The 17,906-nt window shown below is 42.4% G+C and overlaps 1 protein-coding gene across 2 annotated transcripts in view; it reads left to right on the forward strand.

Annotated features, from left to right (window-relative positions):
- The first annotated feature begins 11,990 nt into the window (after positions 1-11,990).
- Positions 11,991-17,906, forward strand: part of Fam53b (family with sequence similarity 53 member B) — a 123,308-nt gene continuing 117,392 nt past the window's right edge. The window contains exon 1 of one of the 2 annotated variants that reach the window (XM_023708906.1): positions 11,991-12,320. The gene's annotated coding sequence lies outside the window, so the exon portion shown is untranslated. The remainder of the gene's footprint in view (positions 12,321-17,906) is intronic. The other variant, XM_023708908.1, reaches the window with a different exon arrangement.

Here is a 17,906-nt window from a genome sequence, read left to right on the forward strand (position 1 = left end):
TGTGTGCGTGCGTGCATGGCCAGCTCAGCCCACCAGGGGGCGGGGCTGGCTGGCATGTGGTGCTGGGGGATTGAACTGCGGTCCCTGTGCTTTGCTTTGCTCAAGCTTGTTCTAAGTAGGTGCTTTAGACCACTGAGCCATCTCACCAGCCCCCCTGCTTGTCTTAATAGATTTTGTTTACTTAAATTATTTTATAGGTTTGTGTGTGTGTGAGTGTGTGTGTGTGTGTGTGTGTGTGTGTCTGTGTTTCTGTCTCATGGCCTATAATGACAATATGTACAAATGTGGACAATCATCTTGATTCCAGGGGAGGGACTTGGATTTTGAGTTCCTTTTGTTGGCTCTGCGACCTAGTCTGTGCTCCAGAGACTGCGCTGGGTGTTGAAAGCAAGAGACCGAATGTCTGTATTTCACAGTAGTAACCTCTCAGCTAAATGTAGTAGGGTTATGGGTGGGCTCTGAAAGGCGTCTTGTCCTGTGTATTGTACTGGAAGGATGCCATGACAGGGTTTCCTTGTGGGAAGCACGGAATATACTAGAGTGAAAGACAATTGCAGAGTGGGAAAAAATTAGGAAATCTTAATTTTTTTTTTTTCTTTACATAGGCAGGAAACAGCGATGTCTTTAGAGGGGGGAGTGCAGGGGCATGTTTATTAACAGTTAATGGAAGAAAATTAATGCTAATTTATTCTTCATACACACCACGCAATTTGTTAGAAAAGTGAAAGAATAGTTTGAAATTCTTTGGTCAGTTGATGGATTCCTATGTTAGAGGCATAGAAATGAAACTCAACATTAAGCAGACAAATGCCCAAGCCCACAGGCTACATAAATGCTGAATAAAACCAGCTCTACAATGGAACTCTGAAAAGCGACGGGGTAAGAAGCCTAATGAATGATTGAATATGACCTTAGCAAAATCCCTGGAGTGTTGTTGAAAGATCATTCATTTCCAGCTTAGATGTCAAGATGGGCTCCAGTAACCAGAAAAAAAAGAGAGCCTGAGTTAGTACTTACTGAGTTTTAAAAATCTTTACAACATAGTGCATTAGATTAATCATTAAAAGGGTTTTTCTTGCTGAATTTTGAGCTGTCACTGTGTGGACATGTAATGTAGGCCCAGGGAAATCGAATTTTAAAAAGATAGGAATAATTCCCAAGACATGAATGTGTCAATATTCCTGCTTTTATGGAGCAGAACTTCAAAAACTGGGATGTGTAGGCTGGAAGAATATACTTTTGTCATGCTGATACTATTGTTAGACTTATAACCAAGCAATCAATTGTGCTTTAAAGTATTTGCAAATTACTTTCCCAGCTTATTAGAGGAAGATATAAATAACCAAAATCTACATTTTTTTCAGAAGAAATGATTTTATCTTTTGAAGAAAAGATGTTTTATCATATTATATTCTTAATGTGTTAGTACTGCACCAGCAAATGCTGTTTTATTGAGTGATCTTTATTGTGAATGCTGCCCTAAAGCTTCTTAAGAAGGTTAGTCCATTGTTTTTCCTATGTACATAAGCATTTATATATGATCCGGCATTTAGCATATCCTAGATAATATCAGAGTGCCTTAGAAACATGAAAATATTCTGATTGACCTAGGGGACTGTGAACTATATCAGTTTTCATTAAGATACTTACAGATAAAGTAGTTTATTATCAAGGATAATAGCAAGGGACCGGGGAGATAGCTCAGTAGAGTAAGAGCTTGCCTGGCAAGTGCAAGGGCCTGGGTTCAATCCCTGGTTCTGCAAAAAAAAAAAAAAGAAAAAAGAAAAAAAAATGGATAATAGCAAAGCACAGGTAGTATCAGGATAGTTGTCACTCCCTTGCCTGTGGTGGTGCTTCAAGGAGGAGGGAGTTGGGAGGAACAGGCTAAATGCAGATGAGTGTGGGTGCTGCTGGTTCACATTTGCCACCTAACCCCTCTGCTAATATGAAAATGTCAGGCCTTTGTTCCCATCTAATTTTAGTATATCCTGGCTAAAAAAAAAAATTAGGATGATTTCCAACCATGCAAATGAGAGGTGGGGTATGGGGAGGAAAAGTAGAGGAAAGAGCTGTTTGTACTCCATATCCGGCTGACCCTCTGACAGCATCTAGCCCTTATTCTGTTGATTTTGGTAATTAAATAAATTTAGATGCACTGAAGCAGTAATAATTAGGTTTTCCTTCCATGTTCTCAATAAGAAGTCTAGATGTACTGTGAATGGGAAAAATCATAATACGGTTTTTAATGAAACATACTGGGCTGAATTAAAGACCTGTATGCAAGTGTTGGAAGACCTGAAATTGTGAGTGAAAATTGCATGTTGTATTATTTATAAATAGAAGATTTGAAATCTATTTGTGTTTCAGTGACATTACTTTTGTTATTGTGAATGCCAGCAATAAAGTATTTGTTGAATTTATTATTATTTTTTTATGTGTTTAGGACAGGGTCTACAGGGTCTCACTCTGCGCACTCTGGGGCTGGCAGCCGGCACAACTTGCCGGGGATCGAACCCCAGTTCTGTATCTGCCTAAGCAGCTGCTTTAATCCACTGAGCTATCTGGTCAGCCTAGTATTGTTGATTTTTGAAAAGCAGTCATAAGCAAAGTGTATGAGACACATCCCTGACTCCAGGGCTGGTGAACCTAAGGCACATATGCTGCAGTGGGCTGTCTTGTGTCATTGGAAACTGCAAGATTCACCATCATTGCCCAGTGGAAATCCTGGCAAGCCTAGGAGGGGAGCTCTGATTCTGTTAAGAGAGTAGTTGTGTCAAATAATTGATAGTATAGTATGGCTAAGAGATAGGTAGTTGGGAGTACTAGTTGTGGTTGTTGTTTAATAAAAATGTAAGGGGCCGAGAATGTGGCTCAGTGGTAGAGCTGTTGCCTTGTGTGCTCAAGATCCTGGATTCAATCCCCAGTACATTAGGAAAAAAAAAAAAAAAAAAAAATCAATGAGTTACACTTAAAAAGTAATTGAATAGATTGAATTGATTGAACTAAAAGGGCAATTCAAGCACTGGATCTCATTATGAAGTAAATTGTCAAACATTTGTTCAGTTTGTGAACCAAAATTTCCTATTAGGATCTCTAGATGATAAAAATGTAACATAACTCAAAGTAAGAGAGATCATCTGAAATCAATTTATTAATAATTTGCAACAAATGAGATTATTTTCTGAATTTTAAAATTAGTTGAATTAAATTTTTTCCTTTCATTTTATAATTATACATGATTTATGCTTAAAACTTGCTAGTAGAATAAATATCAAAGAGAAATTATTTTTTAAAAATACTAAGTTTTTTTGGAAAAAAAAAGCCAGCTTAACCTAGGCAAATAATTTTCCTTTTCTAGACTTCAGTTTTTTCTCTGTAGATCAAGGACATTTAAAAAAAAAGGACATTTAATAACTGATATTTACTTATTTAATTTTTGTAGTAGTGGGGATTGAACCCAAGGCCTTTTTACTGAGCTACATCCTCTTCTTTTTTTGTTTCTCTTTTTATTTTATTTGTTTGGCTTTTTGAGATGGGGTCTCCTTGCTATGCAGTTCAGACTGGCCTTGAGCTCATTCTGTAGCCCAGGCTGGTCTTGAACTTGCAAGGATCCTCCTGCCTCAGCTTCCCTGGTGCTGGGATTACAGGTGTGCACCACCACACCCATTTTTACTAAATTGCCCAGGCTAGGCTTGGATTTGCAAACTTCTACCCCAGCCTCCCAAATGCTAACATTACGGGGCTGTGCCTCCACACTCAGCTAATGACTTAATATTTAAGTTCTTCTCTGTAAGTTTTTTTTTTTTTTTTTTTTTTTTTTTTTTTTTTTTTTTTTTTTTTTTTTTTTTTCTCTGTAAGTTTTGATAATATAGTGCTAAATACTGGAAGGTTTAAACAACAGAAATGTATGTCTCACAGTTCTGGAGCCTGGAATTTCAAGATCAAGGTGATGGCGAAGGTATTTGTTTTTTCCCTTGGCTCGTACGTGGTTGTAGGTGGCTTCTCCTTGTGTGTTCATGTTGCCTCTTTGTGTGTGCTGAGGAGGGAGGGAGACAAAGAGGTGGGAAAAAAGAGATGTGTGAGGGGAGAACAAGAACACAAGCTCACAAGCTTTCGTATGACTTTTTATATAAGGGCACTAATCCACATTCCGAGGAGCTAACCTTCATGCCCTCATCTAACTATAATTTCTAGGGTTTTCAACATATAGATTTTGGGAGGAGACCAGCATTTAGTCCATAATCTTTGAAATTGATCTGAGGTTGGGAGAAATGCCTACAAAATAGGTTTCTAACATATAGGGGAGCACTAAATGCTCTACTTGCTAAATGTCAGTTATTAGGTAAAATAGTTCTTTGACCTTGAGCTTGGACTTATTCCACTGAACTATCTCCCCAGCCCACAAAAATAGCTCTTTGAAACCAAGGTATCTATATGTGGAAAAAAGTATGCAATATCATTAAATATTTTTTTAAAATTTATTTTATTTGTGTGTGTGTGTGTGTGTGTGTGTGTGTGTGTGGCCAGCTCAGCCCACCTGGGGGCGGGGCGGGCTGGCATGTGGTGCTGGGGGATTGAACCGCGGTCCCTGTGCTTTGCTAAGCTTGTTCTAAGTAGGTGCTTTAGACCATTGAGCCATCTCACCAGTCCCATCATTAAATATTTGAAGTAGTTAGATGACTGTTTTCAATCTAAAATATTTTGAGCCAGATGCGGTGGTACACACCTCTCATCTCAGCTTTTGGGGAGAGGGAGGGAGGAGGATACAGGTTCAAGCCACACCTGGGCAACTTAGTGATTTAGGTAGACCCTGCCTCAGTAAAAAGAGGGAAGGGTTGCTGGGATGTGGCTCAGTGCTTAGACCCTGGGTTCATTTCCCAATATCAAAAGAAAAATTTGAGTGTGCTTTATTAAGCTTTAGATTTGAGTATTGGTTGTCTCTGATATGTCCAATAAATTCTGAAATTTATATATTATTTAATTTTCCTTTTATATGTAGAACTATTGAGATCAAGACTGGGCCTACGGAAAATTGTGATGATCTGAAGAATCATTCATAGCTGACCTAATTTACCCCTAAAGCTCTAGACTTTTGAGATATCTGAGATCTCATGGCACACAAGAGACCATACTTGAGTTTGATAAGTGGGTCTGACCTTTTGCACCTTCTACTTTTGTGGGCTACTATCAATTTGTCCCTGTAACTGCTTATCCCTGTGATGAAATGGAAATATGTTATGTGCTAACAAAGTGCCTGATATTTTAATAGATACTTATTAAGGTTGGTTTCCCTTCCATACATTTCTTAAAAGTAGCTTTCTAAGACAGGGACTGACCCTGACCTTGAACTCACTATGTAGCCGAGACTGGCTTTGAACTCAACAGTAGTCCTCCTGCCTCAGCCTCCTGAGTCCTGGGATTGTAGGCTTGAATTGCCACACCTAGTGTTTAGAAGCTGCTTGATAACATGAAGAATCAGTGGTGTAGACCCTACCTATTAGGGTTGTGAATATAATAAGATTAAGGAAAAGTAGCTTAGTGTGATTCCTGCCACACATCAAGGTCAAATAATCATTCCTCTAAAAGACCCTTCTTCCTACTGAAGCTAATATGTTTAATTGTTCAGCACTTTACATCTCAGTGATACCATTGAAAGGCATTCTAGGAGTGATTAAATGAATGAAGAGGGAAGGTAAGAAATGGGTGGATGAGTGAGAAACTCAAAACTTGAAGAAACTTAGATTGTATAGCTTCTTCCATAGTGTGTAGTCAGTACTGGTACTGCCACACCTTTTTATTTAGTTAGTCAAAGAAAGAGGACAAGATATCATGATGCCACGGTTTTAGATGTCTTTTATGATATGTTTCAGCAGTGGCTAAGAATGCCCCTCAGATTCAGGTTTCTTTCTTTCTTTTTTTTTTTTTTGTTTTAAAGCCAGGATCTTGTTAAGTTGACCAGGCTGAGCTCAAACTTTGATCTCCTTGCCTCAAAGAATGCTAGGGTTATAGACTGGGACCACCAGGCCCAGCTGATCGGTTATCTTTTTAGTGGTAATTATTTAGTAATAATGTAGGTATGAGGGGTGGGGAATGTTAACATGGCTGTAATTGCATGGAAAACAAAGGGTATCTGCACTTTCTTTCATTAGAGTTGAGTGCCAAAGCATTATTTCAGATGACATCGGAGACTCAAGAACAGGTCCCCAAATGATCATGCATTAGGAAGTTGGTGGCACTGAGTTTCCTGACAGTTATTGAGTTGGATTTAGAGTATCTACTGACCAGTTAGGAAGCAATACGCAAAGACTTTATAAACTGGTTTCCACCATGAATGTTCTGGAGTTGATTCCTTTGATCTGTGACTCATGTTTATTTTCCTTGCTATAAGTTAACAGTGACATGCACAGTGGAATTTTAAAGTTTAATGTTGAGTAATACTTTAGTTTATCTGATTTAAATTTATTATTTTTAATCATTTATGTATTTGGTACAGGGTCTGACTATACAGCTTGTACTTGTTGTGATCCTCCTGTCTCAGCCTCCCCAGAGCTGGGATTGCAAGTACCCATCACCATGCCTGGTTTTGGTGGCTGGCTTGGCGCTGGGCCAGCATGGCATGTGGTACCAGGGACTGAACCCAGGTACTTACATTTGCCATGCAGGCGCTTAGACTGCTGAGCTATCTCCCTGGCCCTCTGATTTGAATTTAGTTTATACTGGAACTGGCAGTATATAAAAGTGTAGTGAATCAGTAATTTATTCTAATCTAGAAAACATCTGATTTTCAATTTTCTTGAATCTTTTTATTAGTAGTTAAGTGAGTGTGTTAGCATCTAGAGTACTCAGTATAGAAATGTTGACTAGAGCAGTGTGGCTTTCTCTGTTTAACCCCAAAGAATTTTACTCTTTAAATCACTTTTAGAAAGTTCTATATACATGAGGTCAGTAAAATATACACAATATAATCAGAGCTTTAGAAAATAATCATAGTTTAATTCTTTATATTAGGTGATTTAATAGTACAGTGTTGACATGGTTCTCTGCAAGTTTTGAGGTTTTTTGGTCCCTTGTGAAAGTTAAAGGAGTATAAAGTATTTAAAATAGAAACCTAACTTTTATGTCAATTCTCTTGTTTCAGTTATAGGTACTACAGCTACAGGGTTATACATATACCAAATGGGCAAGGCTGGTCTATTTTAATGTTATGAATTAAAAGATCTTTTTTGCTTTGTATAGTAAATCCACAACTGGCTGAAAAGAGTTAAATCTGCATGGTAGTATATAGGGCAACGTTCTTTTCATATCAATCGCAGGAATGTTCTACTCTGTGGAACCAGACACTAATTTTTTCTATAGTACTTTAAGTCTAAAGGATTCATTCTTTGGATTGAGCTTTTAAGCTCTGTAAAATCATTGTACCTAGTTTTAGAGTTCCTTTTTTTGCCTAGTGAAAGGGAAATCTTCATATTTATGGGAAAAGTCAGGAGAGCCATAGTTTTGATCATAACATTAGAGATGAACTACAAATAAATTTTTGGCCGGGTGCAGTGGCACACGCCTGTAATCCCAGGACTCAGAGGCTGAGGCAGGAAGAATGCTACCACTTACAGACCATCTGTGCTATTTTGTGAGTTCAAGGCTGGCCTTAGAGAGACCCTGTCTCAAAAAAAAAAAAAAAAAAAAAAAAGTTACTGAAGCAGTGACTTTTTTTCTTTTTTAGGTACTGGGAATCTGACTTTTAAGACAGGGAAATGATAGAGAAAAATTAAGGCTTGAGCTTATATCTGAAATACTAAGTTTCATTTTCTTTAAACAATATTTAAGAAAGGATATTTAAATGGTTTTATTTGAAGATTGTAATGTAAATCTTCAGCCTGGGTATACAATTGAAATAGTTTCTAGATTAAACATATGGTAGCAACATGAAAATATTGTCACTTGTCTTAGTTATATTTTTGGTGAGGTAATGAAGGCAAACTTAGGTTATAGGTGATTAGCCATGTTACAGTGCTGCGTGAGTCTGTTTCCCTTGAGATCATGGATTTTTTTGCTTTTGAATCTTAGTACTAGAATAGTAAAATTTGTTCAGTCTTTATATGCCAATAACTGAATATAGATGGTAAAAAACTTTTTATATGTTAAAAAAATTAACATGCATAAACTTTTCAGTGTCTGCCCTTCATGTCCATGTTTTCTTATAGCACACAGTACCAATAGCAGCTAGTGACATTGCCAAGAAAGAAAAAAAAAGTAATAGCAAATAGAAATAAATTTTAACTGCTACTGTGTTCTTTTTAGCTTACTTTACCCAGAGCTTTTCCATCCAGTGAGTTGCAAGCGTGACATTTGCTGTGTTTTTAGCACCTGCCAACTTGGAAACCAGGGTTTGTGCTCAGGACATAGGCTTACAACCCACACTTTGTGGTGCACAATGCTGCCCCAGCTGGCATGCTTTCGTACCTCAATGGTGCTAGACATTCAGTTACAAAGCTGGTGCAGCTTCACATGCACTCATTTCAATAGTCAGTCCTCTTCAAGCTGCTTTCAACTCTTACTTTGTATCAAAGAAGTGAGACTGGTATCATTAAATTCACTACTGTGGTTATTTTTCCAATGAGAATTTGTTTTATTTAGTTCTTGAAGCAAAAAGTAACTTTATCTTCAGGAACCAGAGTATCTTTTAAAAATGTTAAAGTATATGGTGTGTGTGTGTGTGTGTGTGTGTGTGTGTGTGTACTCCTAGCCAGAGCTATATACTTTCATCAGTGGATAAAAAGAATAGGAGTAGTGTACCATAACCTAGGAAGGACTATTATAACTGGGCATAGATGTTGGAAAAATTACAGAATTTATTTTTCTGAATAAGATTCATATATGAAAGTCATTCCCATGTTAGGATCATATTTTTGGTTCCTAGTTACAGCCAGAAACTTTCCATATTTTCTAAAGAAATGTATTCTGTTATCTAGTTCTTTGAAAAACACCTCAGGTGGGTTTGGTGATGTCTGTCTCCCCATAATCTATTATAAGCAATTTAAAAAGGTTTTGCTTGAAAAAAGATCTTTTCAGATGTAGAAAGAACAGTGTGAAATGTGAATGACTGGCTTTTAATACAACAGTTGTGACAAAGAGGCAGTGGCTTTTAGAAGCTGAATACAGGGGTTAATGCACATACATCTGCATACTGCTATTGGGCCCAGTGTGTAACACGTTTGACATTTGTTTAGTTCACTTTGTTAGTCTACAAAGAATAGTATGTTATTCTCTCAAACCAGTTTATAATTTTTAGTGGTAAATTCGTAGGTACAGATAGATTTGATGGGAGAAACTGAATGTTTACTGGTACTTGCTGAAACTTCAATGCTTAGCTCTTTGTTGTTTGAACATCACATTTATCTGATTTTAAAGGCCAAAAATAAAATACCCAGTGACTGCCTGGGAGACACTAGGTAATGCATATCAAAATCCAACCTTTACCCTCTTCTCCTCAAATGTGCTTAGGTAAATACTTTTATTAGCTTGTTGATACAAGTTATAGTTGGTTACACCCTTTCTTAATAAAATACACCCTTATTGTTTCCTATTGCTTAAGAGCTTTAAGCTTGTAATGGGGGAGTATATAATACAGAATGATACACAATTTAGATCTGTCTGGCAGTTGTGAGTGGATGTAGGCTGCGTACCATGCATACAAGCATTCTCCTATTTGGTAGTCTTCCTTTTGGGGAAGCCAAGAGAGCCAGTAGTTCTGTGCTTTATCCCTGGGTTTCATATTTTGGTCTTGGAGTAAGAGACTGTAAGTAAACCCTACATTTTATGTTTTCTAGGGTATTCTTCAAAGATAATGGAAAAAATAGAAGTCATTACTTTTAAATTATTTATGGGTTTTATTCCTAAATTGGCTTGGGAATTTGTGTTTAGGTGTCTGCTTGTGCTCTAAATCTGGTTCTGATTTGGTTGGCTGTGTAGGACTGAAACAAAGGTAGACAGTTTAGCTTCCCTTCCCCCCAACTGTAGCTTGCATACTTTGAAATTCAGTGTTTGCCTGGGTAATGTCTACTGTTCTGAATTGAGCAAAACTTTAATACAACAACCTTTTGGGGAAGAGTTTTTGTACCCATGAAATTTAGCACTAAGAAGTGAGGGCAGTTTATAAGACATTATTTCATGTGGAAGACCTAGTGAGGCAGGCCTCAATATACATATTTTTAGCTTTTAAAGATTCAAATTTAGAAAATGAGAACTAACTATTCATTGGTTAGTAGCATAGTCCCTTAAACAGGAATTGTAGCTCTAGACACTGTTAAGAACCAGAAAAACAGGCTGCTTTGGGTTGAAAAAGAAATGTTACAGGAAAGTAGCTATCCATAACTACCATCCTTGAGATTTTCAGAGACCCAAATAGCCCTGAAAGCACCAATCCTAATGGTTGCAGTAATTGTTTCCAGGCCAGGGACCCCTACATCTTGTTTTTAAGTTGACCCAATGAACTAGTAATTGTAGAAATAAACTGAATGTTTGCCAGCAGGAGTCACTCTAGGCTGCCTAATAAAAAGTTAGTAAATTAAACTATATCCTGAAAGCTCTTAAAGGCTGAAGGGATACTGTGATTAACATAGCTTTAGGGAAAGACTGATGCTTTTCCCTAAGTGTAGTAGTCCTCTCACATTTTCTCTTATTTCTTCCTTTGTTCATTCTTGGGCTTTGTTCCCTTAAAAAAGTAATGTATATAGGGAAGGGTATCAGTATGTTAATATTTTTATATTAGCACATTCTGGCTTCCTTGGGATGAGCTAATTATATCCCATATGTACTTGAGATGACTAGGTTCCCATCCTGGTGACTGCCGTCCATCCTAACCTGGCAGCAGAATCGCAGGGCTGTGCTGTAGCTCGGATGAAAGGAGATGTTAGCTCATGCTCTTCGGAAAAGAATAGGTTCAGTGTGATGACAAGTACTCCAGCAATACAGTATATAGTTACATTGAGTTCAGCAATACAATATATAGAAATATAGTAGTTTCCTAAGTGCACACGAGCTCTGGAAGTTAATTGTTCATTTATACTTGATACTGGGATTGAAACATTGGATTAAAACCAATTAAAGGTTTCTAAAAGCTACAGAAGTTTCCTGATTTATGAATAGCACCATTCAAGTGGTGTAATATATTACATTATCCATGTAATGAGGTGTTTTGTTTTTTCGGCAAAGAACACAAAACAGACACAGGGGATTCTTTTTTTTTAAAAAAAATCTTTAAAAATCTTTTTGGATACAAGATTAATAAAATAACGTACAGCAGTAGAAAGGAGTAATGGGAAATCTAGGGCTTCACTTAACTAGGAAAACAATCCCCCTCCCCCAGGTGAGCTGCACAATGAAAACACTCTGCTTATTCTATCAGGGTTACATTCCTGAACTTAAGTCAACATCCTAAGTTACAGAGCTAAACATGCTCTGCCTCTGCTTAGCAACCACAAATCCTCCCTTCGTTTTTGGATGTGGATTCTGAAGTACACATTCCTTTATTTTGATCGCGCCCCGAGTGAGGAAACCAGCGCGTTATTTTCCCAACTGTGAGAACACTTGAAGGTCTCCCCTCCTTTGCCTTTCCTGCCACTGAAATGATCATTTCTTTCAAACCCCAACCCCTAACAACCCGGAAGCTGGACGTTTGAAGCTCATGCGGCCAAGTGCTTTCGTTCCTGCTAGTGCGGGGGGGCAGGGAGAGAAGTCCGCGGGGGTCTTGGCCAGGATTCCGGGCAGCCGCGGTGGCGACTCGGCTCGGGCCCGGGGCCACTTCCCGCGTCCCGGGGCCTCGCAAGCGCGAGCTTGGCGAGCGGCGCGCGGCTCAACTCTGAGGACGCCCTCTAGCCCCGCGGCGGCGCGCTGCGATCCCCCACTCCCCGCCCACAGGCGGCTACGCGCACTGCACACTCGCCCGCCGCCGTAGCCGCACGCCGCCAGGCTCCTGCACGCCGCCGCCGCCGCCGCCGCCGCCGCCGCCACCGCCACCGAGCGCCCGGGTCGGCGACGCTGTCCCCAGAGCGCCAGGACGAGTTCACGCAGCCGCGGTCTGCCGGCTTCGCGGTGGCGGCGGCCCGAGACGGCCTTGTCGGGGCGGGTTAAAGGGACGAGTTGCAAACAGTTCAGGAAGTGACAAGTCGATTTCCTCCTCCCTGGGAGCCGCTCGGTACAAAGCGCTCGGCGCCGGCAGGAGAGCGTGCGCGCGGCGGACGCGCGGCGGGCAACCCGGACGACTTGGCGAGCGCCGGCAGTGACGGCGCGGGGCCCGCGGCCAGAGCGCCCTGCCGTGCACAGTAAGCGACCCGGGGCCGGGCGGAGGAATGGCAGTTGGGGGTCTGGTCCTGCGCAGAGGTCCCAGTTTGAGCGCCTCGGACGCCGGCTGGAGGAGCCCAGTTCGCTTGCGCGCAGGGCTTGCCTGCTTTCCCTTTGCTCTAATGTCGTTGATTTCCCTTTTTTTTCCTGCATCGTTTCTCCCTTGCTTTGGGTCGGGTGCTTTCTCCTGGAACAGAGTGTCGCCCCCGCTGCAAGCGTGAGACTTGTCAGCGCGCAAGCCAGCGAACAAGCAAGCTGGTGGTCATGGAAAAGTGTGCGCTCTCCGGGCCAGGTCTGCCAGGCCGGCATGGGGAAGACTGCGCTCCGGGTGTTCTCTTCGCGTCTCAACTTGAGTCCTGGTTCGCGGCAGCGGCGAAGGCGCCGAGCCCCAGGAACCGGGCGGCCTCTCTCGCCCCGAAGTTCCGCATCGTTTGCAGACAACTCTTTTGTTCGCGGAAGTTTCACCCGCCACCCTCGGGATGCGGGTGCGCAGCCGCCGACTCCGCGGCTGCTGGACTGGCCATCGCAGTCACGATGGGGGTGAGAGGGCAAACTGCCCTGAGAGGAGAAAGCCTGCGGGGTGGCCACAGCCAGGGCTTACGCAGTGGGGGAGCCCTTGCCGGCATGGCTTTTGCACATGGCGAGGAGGGCCGTCCATCGCAGGCACACGGGCCGAGTCACATTTTTGCCAGTCCTTGATTTGCAAGCCCGTGAGAGTCGAGTTTCCTGGTCGGGTTTCTCTTGGTGGGGTGGGGACGGAGGAGGCGAGGAAACCCCAGGGTCCGCGGTTTGCGCTGTCCCAGGTGTCTTCAACACCCCCCCCCCGCGATTCCCCACCCCCTTCCCCGCGCGGACTTGGGGAACAATGCTCATAGTGCCTGGTAGGGAGCTGGAGCAGGGGTGAGATGCGCGGGCTAGCATGCTCGGGGCCCTCGCCTTCCGACACCCTCTGATGACGGGCTTTCTCCCCTCTGACTGCCCGGGTTTGTTAACACATACTGTATGTACTTAGTATGATGGTGAACAAAGAAAAGCTTTTTGCAGCATTTGATGAATGGGATTCTGCCTCCTATAGGCCACACTCGAGTCTTCCATACGGTGCAATCCGGACTCGGTGGTATTGGGAAAGTGGCCCCTGCGGTGGGCTGCATTCTGGTCCCCGGCTCCGGGGCAGGGCATTTGTGCCGCTGCTGCCGTCGTGTTCGCCTTGCAGGAGCTGGTGCAGATGGAGCTAGGCTGACGGTTGTTCAACAGGAACAAATGTTTGTTGAATTGTTGGATGGTGGAGAAAAGGGACTGTTTTCTATTGACTGTTGTAGGAGTTGGAATGGCATTGTTTATTGGCCTGGGAAGCCAAGCAAATGTCTTGTGCTGCTTCAACATATTAGCAGACTTCCAAATGATATGCTAGCATATGTGTTCCCAGCACTCCCCACCAGCTGGAAGGGAGATCCTCCTTGCTCCAGATCCTGGACGCTGTATTAAAAGATACCACCCACTTTGAGGACTTTGGAAGGGATGTAGTCAACCTGTCCTGTGACACTCGCCATTCATGACTGGACTAGGATTTTGTTTCATTTTAATTTATCTGCTTAACAAATGTAACTTGGTTTTGATACTGAATTACAGGTCTAGTCTCCCCCCCCCCTTAAGTGTCCATGGACCAGAACAGATCATAGCCACCTATACCTTTTAGTGGAAAGAGGTTTGGATCTTAAGTTCAATTCAGGGTTGGTAACCATGACTGTACTTGGAGAAGGTCACCCCTTTTGTGGACCAAGGCATGTGCTGATCCAGCTTCTAGGTGTGTTACACACGAGAAGTCTAAGGAGAGCCTTGGGGAAGGCCTGCATTTCTCTCCCAAATGTTTGTTCAGAGAACAAGGTGATTTTAAGACCACTTAAAATAGTCTTCTGCAAAGACTATTTTTGCCTAAGAAGGTGAGATTGATGTGCATCAAAGACAAATTGTCAATAGCAGTATCACTGATGCAAAAGTGCCCTCGAGGGTTGTTCTGTGAGGACATTGCTCTGCTTTTAGTTGATAATGTTTTTAGTAATTTCCTCCCTTCTGTTTTCAGCTTAGGGTATTTTAGAAGTTCATAAAGTTCTTTTGGAAAGAGCCTGGAGATACCTTCCTGTCATCTTGGTGGTTGCTCTTAACTGACATTTTGCAGGGGTCCCTGATAGTGTTTCCTGGGGTCTGTTTTCATCTTTTATTTATTGTCTTACCCACTATTGATTCACTCCAGCTGCTCCATGCCCCCAGTTCTGTGAAACCTCGTGGGCAAGGTGTCCTTTAAGTGGACCCAGTGAGCGGACGCCTGCCCCATCATGGAAGCTCAAGAAAGGACAGCTAGCTTTCCTCCTCTTCAGGAGGCTAGAGAACGGGAAATTGGTGTAAATACTGGAAGCTGGCAGCAGGGGGTGCTGCAGAGCAACGTGGTGTCTGCGGAGCTCTTTAAAAAAATACACTTTTCCCAGCAGCTATTCGTTCAGCCGGCACTGAGGACACGGTACCAGGGCCACCTTCCAGTTGTTCAGCTGATGTTTTTCCACACAGTGCGGCTTTCTGGAGTTAATCTGTACACTATATGAAAATTTCTTGTACTTACCCTTAAAAAGAAAGACTGAAATAAGCAAATATTCAGATCAGCGCCACCCCCATCATTACTACCACCAAGCACACCTCTCTGATGTGTAATAAAAGAAACCTGCAGGCACAATTTGTTATGTAATACGCTGATAATACAAGTTTCTGTTTTAGATAGAAACCAGATGTGGACAGACTCTCTTTAATGATCCAGCAAGGGGAAAAGGCTTATTTAATAGATTAACTAGGCCTTGCAAACCTTAAAGGTGATTTGTTTTTGTTTTAACTTGGAGAGAGGATCCCAGTTTCAGGGCATTTTTGAGATTTTTGCCTCACAGCCTCCACTCTGCTGCAGCTGTCCATTTTGTCAGACTCCTCTCTTGAAAGAACCAGTTTGTTGCCAGCGGGAAGCACGTGGCTGGGTCTGGCTCAGAACAGCGTACCTCTGCTGGGCTCCACATCTCTGTCTTCGTCTTGTTCAGCTGCCGCCCTGTCCTCCACCTCACACAACAAGGCCTGGCCAAGGGATGCAGGGTGGGCTCTCTTCCTTCGTCCCTTTCTTGAACATCTGATCATGCAGGGGACAGTTCCTGTTTCATTTTGTTGAATGGAAACACTTTTCCAAAAATCACTGGCCCTCTGGTTCATTTCTTTATTTATCTCATGCCTAATTTTATGAAGGTTCTTTCTGCGCGACTGAGTCACCTTTATTATGGCCCAGGGTTGGGAACTGCACCATAATAGCTGACCCCATTAACAGTAGTTTCATTGCGTGCTGGGATGTGAACTTTGGAAACAAACCCAGAGGCTTAGATATGCTGATGTGCCCTGAGACTTGCTTAGAGAATTTTTGTTTTAGTGCAGTTTACATTAACATGATTAATGACCATGCCACTGAAAAGTCTATATTCAAAAGCAATTTACTGTTCCCTAGGGGTCTTCTTATGGTGAAGTAATTTTCTTTGCCAAACAACATTGTTTTTTAAGGTAACTTCTTTGATACTTAATCCAAACCTCCTGTGGACATGGTTTGGGGACACGGTTTGGATTTTATAAGCTTCAGGTTGTGGTTTTGGTGGTGCCTGTCAACCTTAAAAAATTTGGGTCAGAGGGAACCTGGATTCCGGTCTGAGAAAGTTCTCTGTGGTCCTGAGCGGCAGTTAGGATGTGAGGAAATCTTCCGGGGAAACTTGGCTTCATGGTGTCTTGGAGGGGGATGGCAGGAGGCTAGAGTGAAGGACAGAATTTTTTTCCGCCAAGAGACTGGAGATGCTTGAGCTTTTCCTTGGCCTTTTTGTTTTTGTTTTTTGTTGTTGTTAAATGTGGGTTGATTGAGAGGGGAAATGATGGGTGGGTCTGAAAGCAGCCTTAGGAACTGGAGAAAATAAAAACACATTTGAAGGACTCTGGAAGATTTTGCATTTCAAAGGGTCTACCTTGTAGACTTTCACATCACGTCAGGGGTTACAGAGAAGTGTGACAGGCACCCCTGCTTCTTTAACCGTTCTCCCTCTCTCCTGCTGTGGGGGCTGCCTTTTGCATGGGGGGATGGGGGCAGCTTGGTCAGACCATGCGGGAACATCCTGGCATCCGTGCTACCTCCTAGGCATCTGTGTGTCTCTGGGGGGACTTTTTCCACAGTGCTGCTCTCAGGAGAGTGAAAGCAAGTCATGTTGGTAAACAGCTCTTTTGACCCCAGAGTGCTGTGGCGGGCCAACTCCTGACTTCTCTTCTCCCTCCTGTTACAGAGGGACAGCTTCATTTTCTGCACTAGTATACTGTGGGTCTCCAGGCTTTTTCCCAAGTGGATGTACACTGTTGAAAGCGCCATAGTAATACTCACTGGTTGTGGAAGGTGCCCCCTAGGCTTGGGGCTTCCTATACATTCTGATTTCTCAAAGCTAGCCTGTCGTTTACAACTGAAGAGGTTCAGAGAGGCCTCACATGGAAGGCAGAAAAGCCGGTAGCACAATCCCGGTTATCTGGCTTCAGAGCCTTCTTCCTTCCATGCACCATAATATTGACTGGGGTTTATAAGATAGAGGCGCTGGGTTCTGTTTTATCTCTAAGCATAAATTTTGTTTAGTCTTGTTAACACCACAGGGAAACTTAGAAATTTTAACGACTTTTCTCCCTGCTTCTCCTTTTTCCTATGGGCTTTTGTTGTTGTTGTTGAGTGATTGAATCTGAGTTTTCTGTAGGACCAAAGACAGTGCCAATTGGGGAGACTGAAATGTTTTGCTTCATCCTTACAAAAGACAGATTCACAAGAAAATATAATTATTCCCAGTGACCTTCTGGGGGAAGCAGGAAATAAATCTGGCAGCTCACTAGAAGCATCGCCGTTCTTTCAGATTCCATTTTGTATTCAAAGAGATTGTTAAAGGGTTTTCAACCTTTGTGTATGTGTGTGTGTCTGTGTGTGTGTGTGTGTAATTCAGATGTCTCAAATTATGTTGTAGTATATGTCGTCTCAGGTTTGTACAATGTCACATTTGTTTACATGCCTAAAGTAATCAAATGCATGTGTACATCTGCTGCATGGTAGAACTTGGTACACTCTAGCCAGGCAGGGCCGGCCAGGGGCCTTGAGTTGTGTCTCAGACAGATGGCTCTTTGCAGGTTGGCCCGGATTTGTGTTGGAGGGGAATGAGCCTTCCTGCTTAGGTCTCTTGCCCCTTCTGCCCCTAATGAGCTAATGGAGGAGGACTGGGGCATCTGTCCCTTGGGTTTCTGAAAGCAGAGCAGTGGTTCTCAACCTTTGCTGTATATTACAGTCACCTGGTGAGGTTTAACAAAAAGCTGGTTGCCCAGGCTTCATTTAGGACCAGTTGAATCACAGCTTAGGAGAGGGAATAGGATCTAAGTATGGATTTTTTTTTTTTTTTTTTTTTTTTTTTCAGAACCAGGGATTGAACTCAGATCCTTGCGTTTGCCAGTCAAGCGCTTATCCTACTGAGCCATCTCCCTGGCCC

Source organism: Octodon degus, unplaced genomic scaffold (genome assembly GCF_000260255.1).
Source record: "Octodon degus isolate 3935 unplaced genomic scaffold, OctDeg1.0 scaffold00010, whole genome shotgun sequence".
Taxonomy (NCBI): Eukaryota; Metazoa; Chordata; class Mammalia; order Rodentia; family Octodontidae; genus Octodon; species Octodon degus.